The sequence below is a fragment of the Bos mutus genome, chromosome 1, assembly GCF_027580195.1.
Source record: "Bos mutus isolate GX-2022 chromosome 1, NWIPB_WYAK_1.1, whole genome shotgun sequence".
Lineage (NCBI taxonomy): Eukaryota > Metazoa > Chordata > Mammalia > Artiodactyla > Bovidae > Bos > Bos mutus.
Window position 1 is genome coordinate 115,723,044 of NC_091617.1, and position 27,552 is coordinate 115,750,595.

At 41.1% G+C, this 27,552-nt stretch overlaps 2 protein-coding genes across 8 annotated transcripts in view; one reads left to right on the forward strand and one right to left on the reverse strand.

Annotated features, from left to right (window-relative positions):
* Window positions 1-27,552, reverse strand: part of MED12L (mediator complex subunit 12L) — a 361,400-nt gene that overhangs the window by 188,277 nt on the left and 145,571 nt on the right. The gene's annotated exons all lie outside the window — the stretch shown is intronic.
* The window catches only part of P2RY14 (purinergic receptor P2Y14), a 64,452-nt gene that overhangs the window by 29,215 nt on the left and 7,685 nt on the right, over window positions 1-27,552 (forward strand). The window contains exons 1-3 of one of the 5 annotated variants that reach the window (XM_070374737.1): window positions 3,459-3,866; window positions 17,426-17,534; window positions 26,882-26,987. The gene's annotated coding sequence lies outside the window, so the exon portion shown is untranslated. Of the gene's footprint in view, window positions 1-3,456; window positions 3,867-17,425; window positions 17,535-26,881; window positions 26,988-27,552 lie in introns of those variants that run through there. The other 4 variants (XM_070374736.1, XM_070374741.1, XM_070374739.1 and 1 more) reach the window with 4 other exon arrangements.

Sequence of the window (27,552 nt, forward strand, 5' to 3'; positions counted from 1 at the left end):
AGTTCTCCCTTCAGCTTACAAAACAGAACCATTATAAAGGTACAAGTTCCTTTAAAAAAGAAATTCCCCGCCTTTAGCATTCTCATGTAGCTCTTGTTAGTTTTAACACTGCAATCATTATTTAATCCCATAAAACTGAACCAGCTTTGATATGCACAGCCACAAGTACTGGTTTTGGTTATTAAAAAAAAAAAAAAAATATGCTCTTGGCTCAAGGTTTCATTGTAACTGAGCTAGTTCTAGCAGTTACTGGATTACAAACAAACAAACCTATTCCTGCATGTCAAACTGATTATTTTAAAAAGTCAGTTTATTTTTATATCATGGATCTCAAGCCTTCAAAAATAAAAGCGAACACATTAACTTTTACTCTGGCCTTTATCGATGTTTAGAAGTCTCCTTTATGAAACATACCAAACATTGTAAGTAAAACTTGGAAGGAAAGAACAGATTCCCAGAGGAAGGGTGGCCAAACTGTGTCTGAACCTGGGTTCCCACAGGTCTGAGAAATACTCAGGAGAATCAAACTGAGACAAGTTTACTCAACAGCCATGCAGCTACTTTAATTAAAAGATTAAACACATAAAATCTGTAATTTCAAAGTCATTCTACTTAGAGGAAAGATAAATATTTGATTTTTAAGGCGATGCCATGTCAGTGCAAATCAGATATAATAAATAGAGCAGATGGTACACAGATATAATAAAATTTCAGACATGAGTTATCATCTCCGCTTTTCAAAACAACAAAAGAAATTTGAAGACTTTTTTTTTAATGGAGAAAAGAAAAAAAGTGAAATTCAAAAATACTGTTCAGCATTTGTTTTTCAAGGAGTCACTACAGAGTGAGCTCCCAGCCCTGAGCAGTGGGAGTGGCACCCCCAGCTCCATCCCCAGAACTACACTTAGCTTCTCAGCATGAAGCTGTGAACTGGGTCTGGGAGCATCTGGGCTTTATTTCAATTCATGTGCATCCATTAGAAAGATCTACTTCTACTCCATTAGCAAAACAACTACTTCTGCTTGGTTGACTACTCCAAAGCCTTTGACTGGGTGGATAACAACAAACAGTGGGAAATTCTTCAAGAGATGCAAATACCAGATCGCCTTACCTGTCTCCTGAGAAACCTGTATGCAGGTCATGAAGCAAGGCTTAGAACCAGACATGGAATAACAAACTGGTTCAAAATTGGGAAAGGAGTACGTCACCCTGCTTATTTAATTTATATGCAGAATACATCATGCAAAATGCCAGGCTAGATGAAGAACAATCTGGAATCAAGATTGACTGCCGGGAGAAATATCGATAATCTCAGATATGCAGATGACACCACCCTTATGGCAGAAAGTGAAGAGGAACTAAAGAGCCTCTTGATGAAGATGAAAGAGGAGAGTGAAAAAGCGGGCTTAAAACTCAACATTCAAAAAATGAAGATTGTGACATCTGTTCCCATCACTTCATGAGAGATAGATGGGGAAACAATGACAGACTTGATTTTTTGGGCTCCAAAATCACTGCAGATGGTGACTGCAGCCATAAAATTAAAAGACACTTGCTCCTTGGAAGAAAAGCTATGACAAACCTAGACAGCATATTAAAAAGCAGAGACATTACTTGGCTAACAAAAGTCCATAAAATGAAAGCTATGGCTTTCCCCAGTAGTAGTGTATGGATGTGAGAGTTGGACGATAAAGAAAGCTGAGCGCCGAAGAATTGATGCTTTTGAACTGTGGTGTTGGAGAAGACTCTTGAGAGTCCCTTGGACTGCAAGGAGATCAAGTGAAGTGAGGAGAAGTCACTCAGTCATGTCTGACTCTTTGAGACCCTGTGAACTGTAGCCTACCAGGCTCCTCTGTCCATGGGATTTTCCAGGCAAGAATACTGGAATGGATTGCCATTTCCTTCTCCAGGAGAACTTCCCAACCCAGGGATTGAACCCGGGTCATTGTAGGCAGATGCTTTACCGTCTGAGCCACCAGGAAGTCCCAAGGAGATCAAACCAGTCATACAGCATCAGGTCTGACGGATTAAACACCATGAACTTATCAGTGATAAGGAGCCATAAAAAGGACACAGGCATGCTAGGATTTTACAAAGATCCTACTCATGGGCGACTAGACGGCAGCTATTATGGGTGGGGAAAAGACTGGAGGCAGGGTGTACAGGCCAAAAATGACCTTGAGTTTGGTGAGAATCATAGATAAGAAATATTTAGGTATTAAAAAAAAAAAACAGATTTTGGTGATTGACTGGATAGTTATGAGACAGTGAAGCAGAATTTAATGTTTTATAGCGCTTGAGTGATCCATGGACAACAGTACCAAATAAAAGGGACTTAAGGTCAACTGGGGCTTTCAGAGGTTTTGTTTCATTTTGATAATGATAATATACATATCTGATGATGAGCATGCTGTCTAAGGACAAAGGGAAAAGAAACTGGTAAAGTAAGTAAAGCTGATGATCTCGGTCCAAAACTGGCTGAGTCTGAAGTGGACAGTGTATGGGAGATCCAGGCTCTTCCTTCAGGGAGACGTTTCATGACTGCATTAAACCAGAGGACTATGCAAGAAATCTGTTTAGGGTGACAAGTGATCCAGGCTCGACCAAACAGTATTTCCAAACTTGGAAATACGTCCCAATACATTCAGGCAACAATCTGTTAAATAAGCAACAATCCAGAAATTAGCCACCTGGGCTTCTCAGGTGCACCAGTGGTAAAAAAATAAAAATAAAAATAAAAAAAATCTGCGTGCCAATGCAGGACACACAAGAGAGTTGGGTTCATCCCTGAGTTGGGAACATGGTTGGAGGAGGCCATGACAACCCACTCCAGTATTCTTGCCTGGAGAATCCTATGGACAGAGAAGCCTTTGTGAGCCCTGGGGTCACAAAGAGTCGGACACGACTTAAGTGACTTAGCATTCACTAGCACACAGAAATTAGAGACAAATAGGGTACTCACTTGAAGAAAAATTAGGAGGCTCAACAGCACCAAGTCCAGATTGGGGATGTGTAAGCCTAATACCTGGAGTAGAATGGGCACCAGCAGGCATCATGTTCCCGCCCCCCAAAACAGGGTGAGGCTAGAGAGGAAAATCACTCAGGCTCAAAGGAGACAGCTTTGAGGTCCTTTCAATCTCTCATCTCATTTGATAATAATCTTTCCCTTTGCTGGTCAAGACACTCCAGTAAACACGCACTTACTGAGTCTCCCCACTCCTTCCCCCTGGCACCGAAAATGGGAAATGTTCTTGTCTGGTTTACTCTCAAATATTTTCTCAGTTTTCCAACACTTTTCAAGGAGTTAGTGAGGCCGTGTGAATTACAACTTGGAAATACGTCCCAATACATTCAGAAGCTATTCTTACAACAGCCTCACAGCCAAAGGTCACAGCCAGGCATGGGAAAGATCCTGCCTCCTCCTGCTAGCTGAAGCTCTCACTTACCAGGTCAGTTGCACTCGCTCACGTTCACTCTTGCTCACTGGCCCTCACTCTCTCTGTCTCTGCATCTGTTTGTCCGTCTCTCTCTTGGTACCCAGTTTCATACCGGTTACTGTTTGGTCGAGCCTGGATCACTTGTCACCCTAAACACAAATCAGATTGAACTCACACAAGCACAGAGGAAAGAGCTAGGCTCCAGAGAGGACTGGACATCTGTGGTACTTGACGTTCAAGTCCTTGGCGAGATGTCAACATTTCATAGAGCACTTTAAATGTTTTGTTTGAGCGCTAATGCAGCATTCCCCACTGGTCAACAGCAGGAGCCCAGGCAGAAAGCAAAGCAGATTTCCTTCAACATCAGATGTTACACCCAGTGGCTGAGCCAGTTTTGCCTTCCGAAACCACAAGAGACTGGATAAACTGGTAAGTAAAAAAGTCCATCCAAGGCAGAGTGTATTTAAAGGATATTTGTGGTGCCACTGTAAAATGGCACTTTGGTGCTTATCATGTCCTAGATTCCTTTTTATAATAGACAGGGTGACAGATTTACAGGTGAGATTTTACTTTTCCAGGTTCAAAGACTAAACTAAGTCCAATTATTTTTTCTCTGTAAATGTTCTTTTTAATTGCATGAAGCAGGATTTTCTTTCAAGACCTTATGCACAGGCTTTCGTAAACTCCTGTTTTAGAAACTTTATCTTATTGCTTGTAAAATATAAGACAATGTTGTGTGTATCTGGATAGTGAGTTAAAATCAGTTTTGGAAATGGTAAAGAGCACAAATACAGCTGGGTTATGATGTAATCCTCAGAGCTGAGGGAATCCAGTAAAGAACTAAAATACTGCAGGAGAAAAAAAACAGGTTTGGTGTAAGAGCACAAAAGGCCACAACCTCACTAAAAACTGAAACCAAACATGAAATACTTCATGCAAGCAAGCATTTTAAGTCTTCTCTGAAGCGCTAAATGCCTGGGCTACCTGTGTGGATCTAAGGGTGAGTCCCATTTGATTTTCAAAGGAAAGAAATGGGAATTTTAAGAGCCTCAGTTGCTGTTTTAGCTTTTACTATATGTCTCACAAGTTGTTGCTTTTTATTTAATCGAGTGTTTATTATAAACTCCCACACATGAAATATTTTCTACTTTGAAACTCCTCACATTAATAATAATTTACATTCCCCAGAGAGTATTAAAAGTGTTACACAGAATCCCTCAAAATAATTCAAATATTTTACTAATGACTTCCTTTCTAAAGAAACTGAATTGCATAGATTCTTTCCTCACAAAATCTGTTATTTGCTTTTCGGTATGAATTTCTCACACAAATTTCCTTTTATTTATTTTTCCTCTTTAATTCAATAAAGGACGAAAAAATTATTTTTAATGGAGGATAACTACTTCACAATATTGTATTTGTTTCTGCTATACAACAATTTGAATTAGTTATATGTATACACGTAACCCTCCTCCTTGAGCCTCCCTCCCACTGCCTCCATTCCACCATCTAAGCTGTAACAGAGCACTGAGCTGAGAGCCCTGTGTTACACAGCGGCTTTCCACTAGCCATTTTACACGTTAGTGTATATATATGTCAATGCTGTTCTCTCGATCTGTCCCACCCTCTCCTTCCCCTGCTGTGTCCACAAGTCCATTCTCTACATCTACGTCTCTACTTCTTTCCTGCAAAAAGGTCATCAGTACCAGTTTTTCTAGATTCTATATATATGAGTGAATGTATTATATGTTTTCTCTTTTCTGACTTCCGTCTGCACGACAGACTCTAAGTACATCCACCTCACTACAACTGACTCAATTTCATTTCTTTTTTATGGCTAAGTAATATCCCATTGTATGTATGTACCATTTCTTCTTTACCCTTCCATCTGTTAATCAACATCTAGGTTTCTTCCATGTCCTGGCTATTATAAAACCTACTTCAGTAAACATGGGATACGTGTATCTTTATGAATTATGGTTTTCTCAAGGTATCTGTCTAGTAGTGAGTTTGCTGTTTCTGATGGTAGTTTTATTCCTAGTTTTCTCACTAGGAATACTCTTCATACCTTTTTAACTAGGAACACTCTTTAACTAGGAATACCCACCATACTCTTCTCCCTAGTGGTTGCATCAATTTACATTCCCACCAACAATCCAGGGGAGTTCCCTTTTCTACACATCCTCTCTAGCATATATTGTTTGTAGACTTTTTGATGATGGCCATTCTGATCAGAGTGAGGTGGTATCTCATTGTAGTTTTGATTTGAATTCCCCTAAGATCATGGCATGTGGTCCCACCACTTCATGGGAAATAGATGGGGAAAGAGTGGAAAGTGTCAGACTTTATTTTGGGGGGCTCCAAAATCACTGCAGATGGTGACTGCACCCATGAAATTAAAAGACGCTTACTCCTTGGAAGGAAAGTTATGACCAACCTAGATAGCATATTCAAAAGCAGAGACATTACTTTGCCAACAAAGGTCCATCTAGTCAAGGCTATGGTTTTTCCAGTAGTCATGTATGGATGTGACAGTCGGACTGTGAAGAAGGCTGAGAGCTGAAGAATTGATGCTTTTGAAGTGTGGTGTTGGAGAAGACTCTTGAGAGTCCCTTGGACTGCAAGGAGATCCAACCAGTCCATTCTAAAGGAGATCAGTCCTGGCTGTTCTTTGGAAGGAATGATGCTAAAGCTGAAACTCCAGTACTTTGGCCACCTCATGCAAAGAGTTGACTCAATGGAAAAGACTCTGATGCTGGGAGGGATTGGGGTCAGGAGGAAAAGGGGACGACAGAGGATGAGATGGCTGGATGGCATCACAGACTCGATGGACATGAGTTTGAGTGAACTCCGGGAGTTGATAATGGACAGGGAGGCCTGGTGTGCTGCAATTCATGGGGTCGCAAAGAGTCGGACACGACTGAGCGACTGAACTGAGTGACTGAACTGAACAGTGAGTGATGGTGAGCATCTTTTCATGTGTTTATTGGCCACTTATATGTCTTCTTCCGAGAAATGTCTGTTTAGGTCTTCCACTTATTTTTTTATTGGGTTGTCTGTTTTCTGTTATTGAGCTGCATGAGCTGCTTGCACATTTTGGAGATTAATCCTTGGTTAGTTGCTTCATTCGCAATTATTTTCTCCCATTCTGAAGACTGTCTTTTCATTTTATAGTTCCCTTTGCTATGCAAAAGCTTTTAAGCTTAATCAGGTCCCATTTGTTTATTTTTGGTTTTATTTCCATTACTTTAGGAGGTAGGTCAAAGAGGCTCTTGCTGCAATTTATGTTCAGAGAGTGTTCTGCCTATGTTTTCCTCTAGGAGTTTTAGAGTTTCTGATCTTACATGTAAGTCTTTAGTCCACTTTGGGTTTCTTTTTGTGTATGGTGTTAGGAAAAGTGTTCTAATTTCGTTGTTTTAGATGTAGCTGTTCAGTTTTCCAAGGACCACTTACTGAAGAGATCGTCTTTTCTCCACTGTATATTCTTGCCTCCTCTGTCGAAGATAAGGTGCCCACAGACGTATGTGTTTATCTCTGGGCTTTCTATTTTGCACCATTTATCTATATTTCTGTTTTTGTGTCAGTACCATACTGTCCTGATGACTGTAGCTCTGTAGTATAGTTTGAAACCAAGAAGATTAATTCCTCCAGCTCCATTTTGCTTTCTCAAGATTGCTCTGGCTAGTCAAGGTCTTTTTTATTTCAATCCAAATTGTAAAATTTTTTGTTCTAGTTCTGTGAAAAATGCCACTGGTAATATGATAGGGATTGCACTGAATATGTAGAGTGCTTTAGGTAGTATAGTCATTTTCACAGTATTGATTCTTCCAATCCAAGAATATATGTCTCCATCTGTTTGTGTCATCTTTGATTTCTCTCATCAGCATCTTATAGTTTTCTGCATACAGATTCTTTTGTTTCCTTAGGTAGGTTTATTCCTAGATTTTTTTTTTTTTTTTTTGATGCAGTGGTGAATGGGATTGTTTCCTTTATTTCTCTGACTTTTCTTTGTTATAACAAGGCAAGGTATTTCTGTGCATTAATTTTGCATCCTGCAACTTTATTAAATTTGTTGATAAGCTCTAATAATTTTCTGGTGGCATCTTTAGGGTTTTCTATGTATAGTATCATGTCATCTACAAGCAGTGATTGCTTTACTTCTTCTTTTCCAATCTGGATTCCTTAATTTTTTCCTCTCTGGTAGCCATGGCTAGGACCTCCAAAACTATGCTGAATAACAGTGATGAGAGTAGGCATCCTTGTCTTGTTTCTGATCTTAAGAGGAAATACTTCGTTCCTCACCATTGACAATAATGTTTGTTGCAGGCTTGCTATACATGGCCTTTATTATATTGAGGTAGGTTCCTTCTATGCCACTTACCGGAGACTTTTTTAAATAGATGTTGAGAACTATCAAAAGCTTTGTCTGCATCTATCGAGATTACTGTATGGTTTTTAATCTTTCAATTAGTTAATACAGTGTGTCACATGGATCAATGTGCATAAACTGAAGAATCCTTGCATCCCTGGATAAACCCCACTTAATCATGGTGTATGATCCTTTTAATATGTGGGTGGATTCTGTGTGCTAATATTTTGTTGAAGATCTTTGCATCTATGTTCAGTGACACTGGCCTGTAATTATCTCTTTCTGTGATATTTTTGTCTGGTTTTGCTATCAAGGTGATGGTGGCCACCTTGAATGAGTTGCTAATCTGCCCCTATTCTCACATGTACTTGCCTCCAGTGTCCACGGCTGCCAGAGTTAAGAGCATTTTCTGTTGTGGGAACACATTGTCCTTTCATATAATCCACAGACACAGTCTACCTAGTTGACCTTGTGGATTTAATCTGCAGCTTGTGCAGGTGATGGAAAGGATTTTGATGCTCTTCCTCAGTCATTCCACCCCTGGAGCTCAATTGTGATTTTATCTACACATGGGCCACGCACGGGAGCCTGCTCCTGAGGCTGCCCTAGAGGACCTGAGTCTGCCCTAACCTCTACACGCGGGCCACCCACAGGAGCCTGCTCCTGAGTCTGCCCCAGTGAGGACCAAACACAGAGGTGGCATAGCTGCTTGGATCCTGAGGGCCCTGGAAGCACCAGGTGCACAGGGAGGCCAGAAGCCATGGGTTCAAGGGATACAGCTCTATTAGGAGCTTTTTCTAGCCTCCAGCAGCAGGCACACAAGAGGCAACCGTGGGTGGTCCTTCTCTATTGCTGGGCTGCTGTGGGGAGAGAGGTTACAGTGGTGGCTCCACCCCTTGCAAGTGGCTCAGCAATAGTGCCCTGCTTCCAATGCCGTCAAGATTTCCTCCAAAGGCATTCCCTGTTGTGGATTTCCTTCCTCCTGTTCCCTCAGACCATCTCCCTACAATCAATAGCAGTCCTCACCCTAGGATTGCTCTCCAATCCCCATGCTCCACCTCGAGCCCCTGTGTGCACTGGTGGACATGAGTCCAGTCCGGGGTACATAGGCCTGTGGCAGACTGTCCGTGTGGTTCTCACTCTATGCAGACTATCACAGATCAGCTGCTTCACTCTCCTCTGATTCTTCAAATGCTTGCCTTCTGTTCGAACCGATTTCCCTGGAATTCAGCAATCTCTCCCCTGCTTTAGCTCCCCAACCCCAGGGTACAAGTCTGGTCCTCCTTGCTCTCCTCCTCCTTCTCACTTCTTTCATCCTACCCAGTCATGTGTGGATTCGTATAGTCCTTTCTGGTGATCAAGGCTCCTAGTAGTATTCAGCCAGTGTTCTGTGAGAACTATTGCATCTCCAAGTGTTGTCTAGAGGTGTCTGTGGAGACAGATGCACTCCATTCCACCTGCTCCTCTGCCATCTTAGACCCAATTCCTAATGTCTTATAAGTTTTTATTTCCATCTTGATTGAGTCTTCTGATTTCTTCCTCTGAGATTTCACATAACACTATTAAATATCAAGCATTGGTACCATTTTAAGCTTAATTCGTGGATGGAAAGACCAAAGTATATAACTTGTGAAACTTATTCTATTGCTTGTTTTTCTAGAAAGTTGGGTAGTAAATTCCATAGAATCTAAATTAATAATTTTAAAACTTAGTTCATTTTTAACATCCATTCCAGTTTATTTCCCAGTACAAAAAAAAAAAAAAAACATCTTTTGCTAAGGAGCTCCATTTTCTGGTGAGATTGTAAGAATACTTCAAATGAAATAAGGCAGAGGTTTAGAGTATATTTTGCCAATGACAATCAGTTTCCCCCTCTGCCATCAGAAACTTCAGAAATCACTAAATTTAGTACTTGCTGTAAGTTGTGACTTCCTTCTTCATAAATTACTCTTTAAAGGAGTCTTCCCTAATTCAGTTTTATACCTATCACTTCCCTGCCAGTTTTCTCCACTTAAAGAAAGCATTCACAGGAGAAAATCTATCCACCTATATATATAAACCTTTAGACATAAAGGTAGATCTCACACTTAACACAATTAAAAAGAAGAGACTGGCATTTGCAACTAATTCTTCTTTCCTCCATTTGGGCCAACTGTCTGCATCAACTCATTCTGGGAAAAAATGCTCCATGGCCTTCAGCACTTCTTCAACAGAAAACATTTCACTGGCTACTAGGCAGCATTCACACGGTCATCAGATAGTTTGAGAAAGAAAATCCATAATAAAAGTTTAATTTGTAAAACATAACCAAGATCAAGGCTCACTGACTTTTGGTCCTATGCCCTTTTATGCAACTATATAGATTTTCACTGTTCATGCATAATTTTACTAAAGACTATTTTAAATAAATCTGCATTAACCATATGAAATTGACATTTTTTGCACATAAAATATAATCAAATATTAGCAATTTTATATGACTCAATCTAATAAAAAAGAAAAGTGTTAGAAGGTAGCTCCAACAATCAAAGGGTGAGGGAAACATCACTAATAACCACCTACATAATTCAAAATCACTGTGGATTTTGAATGCAGATAATTTGACAGTTACTGCAGCCATGAAAGTAAAGGGTGCTTGCTCCTTGGAAGGAAAGCTATGACAAACCTAGACAACATATTACAAAGCAGAGACGTTATTTTGCCAACAAAGGTCCATATAGTCAAAGCTATGGTGAATTTCCAGTAGTTTTTCATGTATGGTTGTAAGAGCTGGACCATAAAGAAGGCTGAGCACCATATAACTGATGCCTCTGAATTGTGGTCGTGGTGAAGACTCTTGAGAGTACCTTGGACTGCAAGGAGATCAAACCAGTCAATCCTAAAAGAAATCGTTGGAAAGACTGAATATTCTTTAGAAGGACTGATGCTGAAGATCCAATACTTTGGCCACCTGATGCGAACATTTAACTCATTGGAAAAGACCTTGATGCTGGGAAGGACTGAAGACAAAAGGAGAAGAGGGCAACAGAGTTTGAGATGGTTAGATAGCATCACTGACTCAGTGGAATTGAGCATACTCCGGGAGACAGTGGTGGACAGAGGAGCCTGGCATGCTGCAGTTCATAGGATCACAAAGACTCAGACACAACTTTGCGACTGAATAACAAAAAACAACACATAATTCCTATACACTAGTGAGATTTAGGGACTTCCCTGATGGCTCAGACGGTAAAGTGTCTGCCTACAATGCAAGAGATCCAGGTTCAGTCCCTGGGTCGGGAAGATCACCTGGAGAAGGAAATGGAAACCCACTCCAGTATTCTTGCTTGGAAAATCCCATGGATGGAGGAACCTGGTAGGCTACAGTCCATGGGGTCACAAAGAGTCGGACACGACTGAGCAACTTCCCTTTCACTTTTCACTTTCATGCATTGGAGAAGGAAATGGCAACCCACTCCAGTGTTCTTGCCTGGAGAATCCCAAGGACAGGGGAGCCTGGTGGGCTTCCGTCTCTGGGGTCGCACAGAGTCGGACACGACTGAAGTGACTTAGCAGCAGCAGCAGGACTTCTAATTCGGAGAAGGCGATGGCACCCACTCCAGTACTCTTGCCTGGAAAATCCCATGGGCAGAGGAGCCTGGTAGGCTGCAGTCCATGGGGTCGCTAAGAGTTGGACACGACTGAGCGACTTCACTTTCACTTTTCACTTTCATGCATTGGAGAAGGAAATGGCAACCCACTCCAGTGTTCTTGCCTGGAGAATCCCAGGGACAGAGGAGCCTAGTTGGCTGCCGTCTATGGGGTCACACAGATTCGGACATGACTGAAACGACTTAGCAGCAGCAGCAGCAGGACTTCTAATTATCCGTACAAGTACTCTGTTTTTAAAGCCTCTGCACAGATTCTGCTATCAAAAGTGGATATTTCCAGCAGCCAAATTACACTGGGAAAGAACTTCTATCATTGGCTCTGTTTCACTGATTAGGAAACTGGAGTCCAGAGAGCTTTGGTGATTCAAACAGGATAACACAGCTAATAAAGTCCAAGGGTTGAACTTAAAAGGAAAAAGTCAAAATGCCCCATCCTGTCTCTGACCTAAGGAGATAAACAAGTCCAATAAGAATTGTGATTTATACACAAATAAAAGCTGAAGATGCAAGAGTATGTGGGACTGCTCTTCACCTTAACTAGGTACTTACACAATAATGGCAATAATCACATTGTATACAACAGTCAATATTATTGGGACCCAGGTTTTTAGAGAGGAAATTTTCCACCGTCGAAAAAGCAGGCACTTTTCAGAGAAACAGCTGAATTTGAATCTACTGTGGGCTTGGGCTACATTTTGTTTTTTAGTTCCTTTGCCTCTGTGATCCACCTCTGCTCCATCACAATAAAGCTATCACCCCGAAGAACTACTAAATCAATAAGACAGGCCAGTCCCTGGTACCTTAGGAGCTACTCAATAAAAAGGGAGGTCCTCCCTCCTCCTTGCTAGTAACTTACTAAGTTAGAGGGATTCCTGTCAAGAGTAAAATCCCACAGGAAATTGCTTGGATTCCCACAGTCATCGGGCCAAGTAAGAAATCATAAAATAAGGGGAAATGAATACTTCTCTCAATTTATCTCCTATCATTCCAACAGAAAACTGGGCACTGCGTCAGTATCTTAGTAGTAAGTACCTATCAACAGGTCCACTGGCCACTAACTAACTGTAACCAGTTAGTGACCACTGTAAACAAGCAGACCAGTCCCTCCAGCCCAGATCAGCAGGTCTGACAGCTGTGGGGCGTGGAGATCCGGGTCAGGGCCCATGAGCCCCACAGGTGATGGTCTTACACAGAAAGGGGTGGGAGGAACTAATGAAAGGTATTATTTGCTTAATTCATGTTTGATGGATGGATGGACAATCAAACAAATTAACAACCCTATCAAAAATCTCAAAAGAAAAGAAAAATGAAAGATATCTGATGAGCAGGAGTTACAATGATAGGCAGAAGTTATATACATTTTTCATTTAGTCACTCTCCATAAAGATCTGGTGTCTTTTTTTGTTTTGGGATTTACAGACAGTCCATATATGGGATGGATTAAGAGCTGACATAATAAAATAAGCAAACTAAACCCCAAAAAAAAACCTTATTAGAAAATAGAGTAAAATATATTTTAGCCAAGAATTGTCAAACTTTGGTCTCAAGAGCCTTTGAACACTACTGAGAAGCCCAAAGCTCATTGTTATACCCAGCAATGTTTACTATATTAGAAATTTTAATTGTGAAATTCATAAAATATTTTTAATTTGTTTTAAAAATAGCATTAAATGGTAACATGAAAAATACATTTCTGTAAAAAGTAATTATATTTCCCTAAAAGTTTTGTGAAGAAAATAGCATGATTCTGCATTTTTGCTCATCTCTTTAACATCTGGCCTAAGACAGTTAAATTCTCCCATCCACATCTGCATTGGATGAATTTCAAAATGTAGTTTTAGTTAAAATGTACTGAAGAAAATCTAGTTTCACATAAATATATTCTAACAGGACAAGGAAGAAACATTTTTGTAGCCTTCTGGATTTTCTTCTTTGGTGGTAGCGGTGGTGGTGTAGTCACTAAGTCGTGTCCGACTCTTGCGCCCCATGGACTGTAGCCCGCCAGGCTCCTGTCCATGGGCATCTCCAGGCAAGAATACTGGATTGGGGTGCCATTTCCTTCTCCACCCTCTTTGGTACCACATCAAAACTCAAAAAAGCAGCAGTTTCTTAAAGGCTGTTTGCAAAGGAGAAACTAAATCCATATCAATGAACATTTTTGTTACATTAAAAATCCTTTAGTATAATTTAGTCTTTGAAGAAATCTTTTACCACTGCTAGATTTTATATCATATAATCATTGGTCATTTGGAGAGATACATTTATCCGGAACTTTGAAGTATACTTTTCATTACACAGTATCAAAAACCAGTATTTACAGTGGCACTGATCTCATTCTAAGTACTGGAAAGTACTGCTATTTTTTTTCCTTGACTTGAAGGAGCATTCCATTCGATTTTGAGAAAATGTCCACCAAATACCCAAGTATGAACTGCTAGAGTTTGTGTATTATTCTTTCCAGTAAAAATGGTGTTCCATGAAGAAAGCACCTAATTTAGCTCATAACCCACTCTCAAGTGTTGTTCCTCTAGACAACTATCATATACAGCAGAAGTGCTTTGTGAACTATTCTTATAATGCCATTTAATTTGTCAAATGGACAATACATATTACATTATCACAGTCATTCTAAAGTGAACTTAACTTTTTCTGTTTTGTAGGGTTTTTTTTTTTCCTATTATTTTATTTTTTGGCTGTGCTGGGTCTTTCGCTGCACACAGGATGCCTGTGTGCAGGCATCCTCCAGTTGCAGCGAGCAGGGGCTACTCTTCACTGTGGTGTGTGGGCTTCTCATTGTAGTGGCTTCTCTTGCTGCGGAGCACAGGCTCTAGACACACAGGCTTCAGCAGTTGTGGCACGAGGGCTCAATAGTTGCAGCTCCCAGCTCTAGAGCACAGGCCCAATTGCTGTGGCACACAGGCTTAGGTGCTCCACGGCATGTAGGATCTTCCTTCCTAGATCAAGGAATTTCCTTGCATTGCAAGGTGGATTCTTAACCACTAGACCACCAAGGAAGCCCCATATGTTGTTGGCTTTTTTTGTTGTTTACTAAGGTTGCATGCCAGTAAGTTACAAAATGACTACAGGACACAACTGGGTACATGGCCTTCAAGTGTGCTGAGGTATCAGCAGGTTTGTTTTACACATTGCGTCTTTTGCACCATCAGTACATTTACTAATGTACACCATTAGTACATTAGTAAATCTGAGAATAGGAAATGAGGATTGGTATCCACAGAGGATTTGCAATCACTCTGGGATATTGTTTGACATCATTGTCTATAGTTTAACATTCATATATCTATGATTCAATAATTAAATATCTAGATTTATGCACACAAGAAGCTCTTTCACATGTTCATCCAAAGACATGAACGATATATACCTTGGCATGGTTCAAAAGGGCAAAACCCTGGAAACGTGAACACAGGAAGCTGAATGGTCAGACACAGGAAGCTGAATGGTCTGAATGGTCAGACAATGGAATGTTACAGTCACCAAAACAGATGATTTATAGCAACACTCAAATAACATGGACAATGCGTGGTGTGATAATATTTAAACCACTAAATGATTACATATGTTTCCTAAAGATCATAATTTCATACACACACATAAGCATACAACACACTTTTGGGAATATACATACATGTAACAAAACACAATAAAACTAAACTGAGTAAATGAAAAAAATGAGGCTCAGGGTACATGGTGGCCAGAGAGACAGCATGTGGGAAGAAAGAGAATTCAGTTCCATGTATTAATAGCTTATTATTGTCAGTCTTGGCTTTTGTTTTGGTTAACAAGTTTGAAGGAAATTAATAATGTGATTAAGAATAATAAGATAAAAATTTTTACAGTCAACCTTGCATGAACCTTGCATCATAAGAATATGCCATAAACCAAAGACTATGGTTAATCCGATTTTATGCACCAATGATTTTAAAAGATGTCTACACATTTTAACCTATTCAACACATAGAAAATATAAAACTCTGAGGTCCTCAACAGACTCTTCATTCAACAGTTGAGTCCTTTATTTGACCAAAGTTGTACAGATACAGTAATTCATAAATTCAGTAAATATCTAATGAACTTCTACTATATGCCTGGCACTAATTTAACAGTGAAGAAAAGAAGTAAGTTCTATTTTCATGAAGGCTACCTTTAAGAGGGTGGCACAGTAGGAAGAGGGAGGTAGAGGGATGATGGAGACAATAAATTGAAAAATAAGTATCACTTTAAATAACGAAGATGGCTCTGAAGAAAATAAAGCATGTGAGGGGCTGGCGTGTGCTGGGTAGGTGCTCGGCTGTGTCAGGGGTCGTAAACCGGTAAGGCCTCACTAAGAAAGTGAGGTTTTAACACAGACCAATATGAGGCACCACAGTAAGATGCTAGAGACAGACAACCACAGGCAGAGGTCAGGGCTCCGAGAACCTCTGCCCCATTGAGGTTCATCTTTATAGAGCTGAACTTCAGCATCACCGCGGAGACAGTGTGAAAGCAAATCTACCTGCATAGTCCTGCTCCTCCTATGCAGTTCCTGACAAAATCTGGTGGGTCATGTTTGTAGACCCTTGCCAATGCCTCTCCCCCTCTGCCCCCTCACCCCCAATTTACAAAGGAACAAAAGCTTTTCATGATTTATTTGAGACAGAGAAAAAACATGTATCTGCTCAGAGCTTTTCCTGACACTGGATGGCAGGCAAGGAAAAGCTCAAGGGAATAGCTGGGCAGTTAAGCTTTTGCTTTTCTTTTCAATTTTTGTTCCAATCAGCCAAAAAAATTAAAGAGTGAAATAACTGTTTTATGACACATACTGGTTTACTTGTCAAAGGCAACAAATATCTGCAACCTTGTGTGCTCTACACCCCCACCCCATATGCACAAACTGCCTGCACTTTGGCACAAGCTGATCATGTCAGGGACGTTCAAGAGACAGGAAGTTTGCTGACACTTTTGCTGCTGCAGGCTGGGCAGGTTCATATTATAGGTTAAAAAAAAAAAAACGCCATATAGCTGAAGAAAGGCCTCTGCTGTCCACCAGGAGAGCAATTGTGGGCCCTGGCTAAGGACTTCGGGGTAGTAATAATCCAAGTTATGCTGACATTACACCTGCCAGGCATCCCTCAGCCATCCACTGGGATGGGGTAGGGGATGAAACCAAGGAAAGAGCATACAGGTAAGATGCTACAGTCACTGAGGGCTTGAAAGACCTGGGTTTCAATTGCAGGTGCTCTGGTTACCATCTCAGAACTCGCTCAAGCTACTAAGCTCCCTTACATAGCATTCTTCCTATGTAAAGTAAGGATGTCTTCATTCATCAGAAATTCATTCAACTCCTATTATGATCCATTTGCTGAGCTAGACAAAAATACGAAGCTCTCTCTCCATTCAGTGGAACACACAAGCTAATAAAGACAAGACTTTTCAACAAGAAACAATACTCCATAGTCGTTACAGCTTTAGAATAACACTCTCAGTTCTACAACATACTTGTTCTTACAACTTAGATAATTATTCAAGCTCTCTAGACCTCAGTTTCCTCAACTGTAATATGGGATTTCTCTTATCAGGAGGATTTTAAAAAGCACAGCTGTAGTTCATTCATTTTCACTGCTACACAAAAGTCCACTAAAATTTTAAACTCATTCTCCTGTCAATAACCAGTTGCTATTTCTACACTTTGGCCATTACAAGTAATGTTTCTATGAGCATCTTCTTGTATATCCTTGGAATGCTTCTGGGAGAGATTCTTCTAGAACATATACTTAGGAATTAAAATGCTCAGCTAAAGGGTGAATGAACGTTCATCTTTTCCAACTATTTCCAAGCCTTTCCAAAGATTCCAATTCCTTTAGAAACAATAATGCTGAGCTGGGGATAAAAAAGAAAAAAAAAGTCCTGGAAGACTACACAAACCATGAACCATGAACAATTTTTTAATGGAATCTATGTTCATATAGATTTAAATCAAGATGGGAAATAAACGACACAAAATTCAAGACAGAGTTCTCTCCCAGTGGAGAAAGGCACAGCCCAGGGGGAATGAGAAGGGAAAAGTTGGCATACCCGGTAAGGCTCTGGCTCTCAAGTCAATGCTGTGTTCTTTTTGTGTGCTTTAGCTTCTTTGCATAAATTCTTTTCAAAATATCAAATATTCCTTTGACAAGAATAAGACTCTTTACCATTTGAGCCACAAGGGAATCCCTTGAAAAGAATAAGTATTTTTAAAAGCAGTTAGCATTGCCTGTATCTGATACATAGGTAAAGTTCCGAGTAACTGGCAATTATTGCCGTAAAATGTGAAGAGAGTAGAAACAGATGACAAGACTGTTTCTAGATGACAACCCAGGACTGCAGGAAATGGAGGTGCTCAGCGGAGAGCTGGGTGAGGAGGCTGCTCAGACACCAGAACCACAAGGACTCTGGGCTCTAAGAGGGCAGGACCCCCAATACCAAGAACACTGCCTCATAGAAGGTGCCAAAAGCATTATGTGAGAGATGAAGGGAAAAGTCTGTCTTACAGATGACAGTCTTAAACAATATTCTAAACAAAGATTACTTCGGCTTAGAAGAAGTGGAGAGAATGAGAAAAGATGGCCAGGAACAGAGTAAAAAACACCAATTTCAGGGCAGGCAGAGAAGCTCCCAAAGGTGACTGAGAAGAAAAGGTAAGGAAGGTAGAGATGTCTAAGAACTGCTTGCTTCCACCCCATCCCATCTGTTTGTTTTTCATGATACTAATTTATTTAGAGGTTCTGAGCTGGCTCTTTTATAGAATGATCATGCTCTGAATCTGTCCAATTGTTTATCCATGATTAGCTTTTTAACAAGGTATGTTGTATACATCTGAGTTATATTGGGGGGGTGAATATCAAATTATTCCATTTTTGGTAAGTTCAATCATTCAGTGACTGTCAGATATCCCTACTGAAAAGGTATAATTTTTCCTTTGTTATTCTACATGATCTGAGAGTGATGCTTGTAGACCAGAATATCCTGTTCTCCTAGAAACTTTTGCTGACTTTTAACAAACCTTGAAGATTGTTGCCTGCATCCGTTATTATGCTGAGATTGAAAACTGGTTTCTTTCTATCATTCCTTCTACCTTTTCTAGTTGACATTCTCCTGTGAAGACATTCTCTTGTCTTCATCCTCCCTTTTTTATCTATATTTTTAATAGTACTAGCAACTCTTGAATTTGGTTTGCTTTCAAAAGTGTTTTCATCTATTACCGTTATTCTTATTCACATACAAATTGTTGAATTTAGAAGTGCCACCAAGTCAGCTCTCATGTCCTTTTTTCCCCTCCTTAACATTTCCTTGTTAGTCTGAGTACCTTGCTTTTTGCCGGCAAGGTATCAACTCACTTTTCCCTGTGCCTAATTTGAAATCAGTCATTTCCCCAAGGAGGCTTGGTCCCTTTTAGTGGGCAGTGATACTCAGAAACAAGATAAGCTCACTGATATTGGGGCTCATTCTTTGCCACCTACAGAAGGTTTCTACTTTTGTTATGTGAGGTTGGAAAAGGCTTGAGCAAGTTTATAGCTATGAGGGTGTCACAACTTCAAGAGAACTTCTGCAGGTTTATACCTTGAAAGAAAATAGTCTAAAGACAGACACAGATCTTGAATACAAAAGAGGAAAGCAATAATGTATGGATAAAGATTAGAAGTCAGGGAAGGCTACATTAAAAAAAAAAACAGTATAGAGAAAATAAAACTGATCCTTGTCCAAGTAGGTCATGAACATGAAATGCAATTCATGGTACAGATGGAAAGGAACACTTCTAATTATCAGATTTTGTACAGTTCAGACAACTACATCTGAGGCAGTGATGAAATGGCAACTAATAGCTCCCACAGGGTATGGCAAGATGTAAGATAGCTCTCTCAAAACATGTAAGACTGATTCAAATTGAAATCCATATGAAAAGTGAAATAATCACTAATGGATTATTGAAAGAGGACATTTACATTCAACAATGGATCCCACTGGGAAGGGCCTAGAACTCAAAAAGAAAAGGTCTTCCATTCCATATGCACTCTGAGCACCATCTTTAAGCTGCATGAAAATGCACCCTTCACATTTAAGTCCTACTTATTTTCAAGTGAATTATAGTTGCTCCATTGTCACTATTGTGTTTAACAAAATACAAATTCATTTAAAGAATTTTCCCAATTCATAACAATACATTTTATTGAATCAAAATTTACTGACTTCCTCTAACAGGCAGGAAGTACTTGAATTTTAGGCTTTAAAGTGTATAAGAATCACTTCTCTGTAGTATTTCTATTCCCACTTAAGAGTCCTGGATATTTATATTCTTTTCCTTTGGATATGTAAGCCTGAATCTTGAACAAACATAAACATAAATATATTCATCTAAGACATGAAAGCAGTTGGTTTCTCAGAATTAAAAATCTGTTCCCCAGCCCCCTAGCAAAGGGGCATGTGTTAAGGCCGCCCTAAGCCCAAAGATCTGAAGATCTGAGTACAGCACACCTGACTGAGAAACATCATCTCAGTGAAGCAAAAAGAGGTCAGAGATTCATTTCCTTGTCTGGCCCCCAGGGAACAGAAACACATATTCCAAAACAATGCTGCAGAAGAACAGGCTGCAGGCAGAAGCAGGGGGGCGGCAGGGAGAGGGAGAGTCAGGAATCGTGACATCTCCATTTAATTCCAGAGAAGGAATCAGCCCCCCGAACTCTGGAGATAGGAGTTTCATAGCTTTACATCACTCTCATCAAAGATGCAGGTCTGCGTGGACTGCCAAGTAGGAGCATGCAATGCTTTGGACTTCACCCTTACTCCCTCAGAGTGAAGGGAAACCCTCACTTACTTAGAATGCCACTTTCCATTACTAGAACCCAGGGACCACAGAATGCACAGCCTTCCCCCAGCCACCCCTAGGCAAACACTCCTGGGCCAGACTCCCCGGAGAGGTGCGGAGCACTCGGAAACGGATCTACAGTGTCTCCTAGAGCCCTGCATTGGTGCAGAAAAACCACCTCACATAAATGTGGGGAAGTAGGGCACATGTGGGGCCCAGCCCAGGGGAAGTCCTGGCCCACTGCGAGTCCCAGAGACGTCAGATCCAATTCTGCTGTCAGCTGAGTCACTCACTCTCTGAACCCCCACTGGTCCCTCTGAGTCACACACTGCCGGGCACCAGGTCTTACAGGAATAGAAACCCTATGCAGTAGCAACTACTACCTCTCCTTTTAGATGTAAACACAGAAACCAGGAGGCATTCTGCAAATAGGGCAGATTCTTTACCGTCTGAGCTACCCAGGAAGCCCCAAAAAATCGACTACCACAGCTATTAGGAAATTGAGCCATATTTTTAACCAAGGTCCACTGCGTCCATTTAATCATTATGCTCCACTGCCTGCCCACTAATCCAATAGGACAGTAAAGAAAACCTACTTCACATTCCAAGACCTAAACATATGAATCACGTATTGCTGCCGAGTTACTCAATGCATAAAGTTTAGCATCAATTACAGAGTTGATTACATTCTATTCCTGTATCAAAATGGTAAGAAATATAACTATTATTAAGGGGCTACTTCATGTCTTAAACCATGGGAGCTGCTGGCACCTAGTGGATAGAGTCTGGAGATGCAGCCATCTACAATGCACCAGACCACTCACCCACAGAGAAGTGCAACTCAAAAAAACGTTGACAGTACCAAGGATGAGAAATCCTGGGCAACCCCAAGACTATAGGTGAAAAATCCCCCCAAATCCATCCTGACAAACTAGATGCAGTTACTGACACAGAGGCTAGGGTCGGTGGGGGGCCATTTTCATGGCCCCAGAAGGGCCTGTGCGGCACCTCACCTCTTCCCCCAGCTCCTAATTACCTGCCTGCATCACCCAAAGATGTGAAGACAGACCCAGGTTCGAGGAGATGCCACTCTTGCACATAGCTGCGAGTTTGGCTAAATGTATTTTAAGGAGAGTGGTTGGAATTAAAAGTAAAAACTAAGTCTTCATGTTATCAGTCTACCTGTTATTACATGGAATCAAAGAACAGCTGTTTGTGGCAGAAACTCACAGATGTTTAGTCTTCGTGATTTTGAGAGTCTGTAAACAGGAGGGCCCAGGAAGGAGGCCTGAAGGTGTAAGGACAGAGCTGAGCTTATGCTTTGGTGGAAGAGGAAGTTCTGAGGTGTCTGCAATTCAGCCTATGAAGAAGATGCAGGTGTTTCCAATGTGAGAATGAATTAGCACTGCTCCTCAATTAAAGGTCCGTAAGACCCTGATACTGGGAAAGATTGAAGGCAGGAGGAGATGAGGACAACAGAGGATGAGATGGTTGGATGGCATCACCAATGTGATGGACATGAGTTTGAGTAGGCTCTGGAAGCTGGTGATGGACAGGTAAGCCTGGAGTGCTGCAGTCCATGGGACTGCAGAGAGTCAGACACGACTGAGTGACTGAACTGAACTGACAGTCAAAGCTATGGTTTTTCCAGTAGTCCTGTATAGATCTGAGAGTGGGACCATAAAGAAGACTGAGCACCGAAGAATTGATGCTTCTGAACTGTGGTGATGGAGAAGACTCTTGAGAGTCCCTTGGACAGCACGGAGGTCAAAACAGTCCATCCTAAAGGAAATCAACCCTGAAAACTCATTGAAAGGACTATGCAGAAGCTCCAGTACTTTGGCCACCTGATGCAAACGCTGACTCATTGGAAAAGGTCCTGATGCTGAGAAAGACTGAAGGCAAAAGGAGAAGGCAGCGGCAGAAGATAAGATAGTTGGAAAGCATCACTGATTGATTGATTTGGACGTGAATTTGGGCGAACTCTGGGATACAGTGAAGGACAGGGAAGCCTGGAGTGCTGCAGTCCATGGGGTTGCAAAGAGTCGGACACAACTTAGTGACTGAACAACAAACAACTCAGAGACAACAACATCTGCCCACTTATAAGTGAAAGCACGTTTCTCGCTGGCGTACATTCTGACTGAAGATGAAGTCAATGGGCCATGGTGGCCAGGAGTTTGAGGAATCAAGTTAGACCTCATGCCCATATAGAGAAAACTGGCTGGAAGGGAGAAACAGCAACAACCAAGGTCCTCCTCATGCCCAGGATCCTAGCATCCAAACCACAGCAGCAGACCTGGGTTTCCTCCAGCAACAGGGTCTCCACCAACTGACTACTGTCATTTGTTGTAATCACTAATATATGTGATTTGTTTCTAGTCAGGTGTTCATTTTTAAACTTTCAGAAACTGGCAAATTAAACAGAGGTTCTGTACACAATGGTACCCAGAGGCTCACTGGAGAGACTGCACCCACACCTGGCAGACCTCTTAACCACTAGATCCCACTCTCACACTCACACGTCCACCTCACCTCAAAAAAAAAAATACTTGATAAGTGATTCCTAAAAACAATATTCTACAACAATGCTGAAGGGCCTGCAATACGTGTGCACACTCACAGACACACACAAAACATGCCTGCCTGAGTTACCATAGGAGTAGGGAAGACCTCGCTGGGAGATGAACACACAAGTTTTAATACTGTCTGACCATGTATCATCTGCCCAATTCGCCTTTGATGAGTTACTTAACCATTTTCAGCACCAGCTTCCTCATTTGTAAAATGGCGGTAACAGTAACTGATTAACAAGGCTCTATTATGTTACTCAAGAGCTTGGGCAAGCCACGGGACCCCTGCTGTGCTATCATCTCAGGAGTCCTGGTGGATGTGCCTGGTAGCTCTCTCTGCCCCACACATGCTCCCTCCCCTTTGACTGGCTGCTGCTGCTGCTAAGTCGCTTCTCGTATCCTCGTGTCCGACTCTGTGCGACCCCATAGACAGCAGCCCACCAGGCTCTGCCGTCCCTGGGATTCTCCAGGCAAGAACACTGGAGTGGGTTGCCATTTCCTTCTCCAATGCATGAAAGAGAAAAGTGAAGGTGAAGTCGCTCAGTCGTGTCCGACTCTTAGCGACCCCATGGACTCCTCTGCCCATGGAATTTTCCAGGCAAGAGTACTGGAGTGGGGTGCCATTGCCTTCTCCATTTGACTGGCTAAACCTAACTAATTTGTCAACCCTCACTGTCACATGACCCAAGAAGACAGCTTTAATACCACCATTCCTGAAGCTGGAAGGTGCTGAGTGGTAGCTCTGCTCCTGTGCCTCCTCCTTCAATCACAGCCCCTTGTTGCACCCAAAAGTACCACTGTGTTCCGTCTCCCCTAGATTGGGAACTTCCTGAGTGTTCCCTGTGGCCAGTGTATCTCCATGCCTGCCTGCCTGCCTGTGCTGTGCTCAGTCATGTCCAACTCTTTGGGATGCCATGGACCCCACCAGGCTCCTCTGTCCATGAGATTTTTCCAGGCAACAATACTACAGTGGGTTGCCATTTCCTTCTCCAAAGAATCTTTCCAACCAGGGATCGAACCCATGAATCTCCTGCACTGGCAGGCAGATTCTTTACCACTGAGCCACCTGGGAAGCCCCACTGTATCTCCAAACTGCCTGGAAACATGCTCTGATGGGTTTAGTAAACAAATGAAGGAAAGGAAGATCCAATGTATACAGGAGCCAAAGGCTACAATGTACCTTATGAACAGAGGATTTCAACCTGCGAAAATCAATACCATCAACTATTACAGGGAAGTCAGGAAACAGAATGACAGAGAGAGGGACCATAAATTTAGAAATGAGGTCCCTGGCAGCCTTTGAGAAGTGTGATGAGCACTGGACATTAATGCTCATGAGGATGAAGAAAGATAAGGGAGGTACTCATTCCTTTGGGTACAAAAGAAAGCAAGATTCCCACTGGCTGAGCCTAGACAGAGCGCAGGCCACAGAGAGGACACAGGGAGGGCAGAGAGGGGTTAGACAGCCATAGTCGAAGTCTGAGCAGCAGCCAAGTAGGAAATGGAGTAGGAAATGGCTTTCTGAGTCGCAAGGTGGGCGGGTCAGTTACAGAATAAAAACAGTAACTTCTTTGAAATAAACTGACGAGCCTATAATGACTTCCTTTTGAACAGGTCTATGACCTAGAAGAAAAAGACACTGTTTACCCACTCCTCAGGAGTCACGGTGTTGGGGAGAGAGAGGCAAGACCAAGAGTCAGGATGAAGAAATTCTTAAATACTCAACCGACCATAGAATAAGATAGGTCAGAAGACTGATGACCTAATTAATACTACTCAAAAGTATAAAATATTTTTAAAATAAAAGTATGCTGTTGAATATTTAATAACATAAAATATTATAAAATGCCACTACAAGACTGAATAAGTAGCCCATACATAAATCCTCATTCTAGTCATCCCATTACAACTGCTCTGAAAACCATCTAGGATACTACATACTGGCATGACAAGGAGAGAAAAGAAAAAGTCACACATTACAGCAAGGGAGATAAAAACAGCAATGCTAAGAAAACAGCCTAAGAAGTTTGGACATGTGCACAATGATTACACACATCTATACTCTTTTCTACTGTTAGAAGAATCATCTAGAAAACAAGTATTTATCACATATGAAAAGATCTTGGGGCACCTGGAATGAAAGCTTTTGATGTTTGAACTCTACGAGGAATTTTGAGCCTGTCACTTGCTAAAAACAGAACAAAGAACAGGGAGGAAAATGCTCTTCACAGGTGTGCTGTGCCAAGTCGCTCAGTCGTGTCCGACTCTTTGCGACCCCGAAAAGGAGGGACTGTAGCCCAGCCAGGCTCCTCTGTCCATGGAATTCTCCAGGCAAGAATACTGGAGTAGGTTGCCGTGCCCTCCTCCAGGGGATCTTCCCAACCCAGGGATTGAACCCAGGTCTCCTGCATTGCAGGCAGATTCTCTACCAGCTGAACTAACACTGTCACTTGCTAAGAAGAGAACAAAGAACAGAGAGGAAAATGCTCATCATAGGTGGGTAGTGATAAAAGAGTGATTTGAAAGCAATTCATTTTCCATATACATTTTTCCCTAATTATGAACTATTCCAAGTACACAAAAGTACATAAACGAATGCTGGTAACACCAATATACCTAATTGCCCAGTATTAATTCACAGTAATGTTTATGCATAATTCACAGTAATGCTAGGCACAGTAATGTTTAGTTGTTTCAGAATTTAAGAGATGAACGACCACAAATACAGCTAAAGTCCAACCACCCTACGCCCCACTTCCTTCTGCAAGAGTAAGCACTGTTCTGAAGTTAGACAGTATCACTCCTGCCCAGAACAAGCTCGGTATCACCCTGGATCAAATAAAATATTTCACCACAGAGAACTACATCTCCTTGTTTCTAAAGAAAACCTCATGACCTTTTAGGACTATCCTAGGTAAATATAAGATGTTCTTTATCACTGGCTCTCCATAAAATATCTATTTTTATTTCCAGACCAGAAAGATGAGATTATGATGATGAAATCTGTAACAAGTAAACTCTCTAAGAAAAATTCTAGATTTCAGGCTCCCTTTAACATTATTTTTTCCTACCTGAAGTCCCAACTACAGCAAAGGAAAGTTGTTTTTTTAAACCCTCCTCATCAAATATTTATTAAAGTTTCCTGTGTACAAAGTCAAAAACTTGCTACTCAAAGAGAACTCCTTGCCTTACCAACATCAACATTATACCCAACTTCAGACTTATGGTATATGAGTCTTCATGTTAGCTGGAGCCCCAGGAAATCTGTACGCACATTAAAGTCTGAGAAGGGCTAGCTTAAAGAATTCAGAAAGGTGCCAACCCAGACCAAGGCAGAACTGAACCAATCACATTCTGCGAAACCTATCCTCTTCCTATCAAACAATAAAGCTTTCAGCTGTTATTTCGGTAAAGTCCGTGTATACCTAGACCACTGGTTATCAAGCAGGGGCAACCTGGCCCCCTAGAGGACATTTTGGTCACAGCTAGGACGATAAAGCTATTGGCACCTACTAACTAGAACGCAAGGATGTTGATGTTCAACACCCTACAATGCTGAGGACAACGCTCACAACAAATCGTCAACTCCAGAATGTCAGTGGTACAAAGGTTTTAAAAACAAAAAACAGGAAACAAAAGAAAGCCTGCTGATGATTTCCTGGCTAAAAGGCTCAACTGTTTGTTAACTTCAGTAATTTATATGATCTGTTTTGAGCACCTAAATCCATAAAGGGGGAAAAAATAATAAACCAGTAACTAAAAACACTTCTTATTCAATTCTCAAGTAGAGTTTACAAGGTTCTCACCAGAGTTTACATCAAATCTATAATGGTCAATAGCGACAACCAACAAGAAGTTTGGTAAAACAACAAAAGCATATATTGAAATATTTCAAGTTATACAAGCCGTATTTAAAGACTAAGTACCCTGCTACCACACATACATCTTCAATAAAACATTCTGGCGTGTATTTAACATAATTACATCTTCATTTTTCTACTACAATACAGGATCACTCGTGAAGAAACACCTTGGCCACTTCAAGATGACAAGCGCTCACTGGGCTAAATTACTTCATTGAAAGGAAACCTCATATTGGACAAAATTTTTAAAAAGGTAATTGAAGAAATACTTGAGCACTGTCAAGAGCTTTGTTAATTTCATCAAAATATTATGATGGAATAATTTCTCTTCTTCAGAAAAAGTAGAATTATAGCACACAATTAAAATACTGGAAGGTGGTCCGTTTTAAGAGAAAATTGGTTCACTGCATGTAATTACACAGAAGATGAGTAATGAACTCAACACACTTTTATTATGGTGAATGTGTTTCTGGAGTGAGCATCGCCTTGTTTGGTCCTGGATCAACTAAATTCTGCCCAAAGAGAGAGCCCTGAGGTTACATGAAATACTCCACAACCCAAAAATATGACTGCTGCACAATCCAGAGACCTAACATTTCACTAGGAACAAGTGTACTCACTATCTAGATTAAAAGTAAACTTTGCCAAAAAAGAAGGAAAGAAAAAAAAATTAAACTTTGCCATGGATGTTCTACTTGTACAAAAAAAGATGAAAGAAATTCATAGGCTCCTACTATACATTAACAGCTGTCTTTTGGTCCCATAAATTCCATTTTACCATTATATGACCAAAGATCCAAAGTGACAGTTTATATAGA